Raw genomic sequence first — 1771 nt, 5'->3', positions numbered from 1 at the left:
AATCACACACCTTCAAATAATTATAAGCACTACCAGCATCTTCACATGTAGAATAACTTGCTCTTTTTTTTTGTATTTTTTTTTTAAACAGTACAAGTTGCCTCATACATATTTAACAAGCTACAAATAGCAAAGAAATGTGATCCCCAATAAGTATCTGCAACTCATTTCAATGTACCAATTTGACTTGCACTTTTACCAGTTACAATCTCATCAATATCTAGCAAATGTGCAATTTCCTCTAATTGAAAAGCTTGTAACTAATCATGACGCTTATTAGAAGAACAAACAACATTGACAACAAAAGCCAGCTTCTAAAAGAATTTATTAATATCTCTCTTGTATTAAACCAACTTTATCAACAAATCTTAACACAAGAGACATTTGTTCCTTTTCTGATTCATCGCGAACTTCATCTACAATCATGCAAAATTTGGAATCACCATTTTCTTCACATATATGTTTTCTCACCCTACTAGAAAGAATATGCGAGAACTCTTTTTGAATTTGATGTAAAGTATAGATGGAATTATATGTAGCATCCAACACAACTTTTGCAACTTCATCATTGTAAGATGCCAAGAGTTTTATCAATTGAAGAAAATTGTTTTGATTTCTTTACCCACTAGTTTCATCATGTCATCTAAAAGCACAAAATTGAAGTGTTAACCAACGAATAATATCAATTGATGTCTTGAGACGTATTCGATTGTTCAAATTCGTTTTGAGTTTTGCGCTTGAATAGCATTCCTAATATGTTCATCTTGATTCAACAGGTCTAGACAAACTTTCATTGCACTGTCGTGTGGTGAGCAAATTACACCAAAATTAGGTTTTAACAGCGTTTTTTATGCATTTAATTGCGCTTTAAAGCGCTATAGTAAGTAGTATTGTTAAAGAATACAACAACGCTTTTGAAAATGTAAAATGTGTTGTCGTAGGTGATATTTAATAACGTTTTTTTATAAAAAACATTGTCGTAAGTAGGATACAATAGCGCCTTTATAGCTGTTTTTTTTTTTATTGAAAAGGGTTGTTGTAGGTGTTATTTAATAGAGTTGAAGAAACTACGGTTACTGAAATTCACTGCTAAGAAAACTGTTATTAGATATTGAAATTTCAGTCACTAAATCATCAAAATCAATCTCTGAATCAATTAGCGATTATTTTTAGCTTTAAACATATACTTAAAAAAACACATCTAAATTCCAAAAAAAAAATATATTTATACATTAAATTAAATATCAACTTCATTGTTAACACAATTTTTTAATGCTTAACTAATGTTTCTTCCTCTTAATAAATCAAAATTATAAAATAATTCTCTAATATACAACAAAGGTTGCAGTTCACAGTAAATAGAATATCTTATAGACTTGCATTCAAAAAAATTTAGAACATGGATCCAATTGCAAGGCTCTCATCCAAATTCCCCATGATATACTTTGTCGGTACAAAGACCATACCTACCTGCATAAAGTTTAACAATTACTATTATAATTGGATTAGTAACACAAAATACCACTGAAAAACCTATTTGTTTAATATCATCTAAACACTCGTATTTACTTACAGATGTAGACATTAGAAAGATGATTCTCATTTTCTTCAATTCTTGAAATCTCGTATATATTTTTAGATGCAGATGTTATCATTTCTTATCTCTTTCACTCTCACGAATTTTTCTCTTGAAAAAAAAATCAATTATTTTAATTTTTTTCATTCTCACAAACTTCTCTAGTACAAATAACAAAAAATTAAATAAATCAAC

The sequence above is a fragment of the Cicer arietinum genome, chromosome 7 (genome assembly GCF_000331145.2).
Source record: "Cicer arietinum cultivar CDC Frontier isolate Library 1 chromosome 7, Cicar.CDCFrontier_v2.0, whole genome shotgun sequence".
NCBI classification, from domain to species: domain Eukaryota; kingdom Viridiplantae; phylum Streptophyta; class Magnoliopsida; order Fabales; family Fabaceae; genus Cicer; species Cicer arietinum.
The sequence above is the reverse complement of the archived record's forward strand: the minus strand, read 5'-3'. Positions refer to the sequence as shown.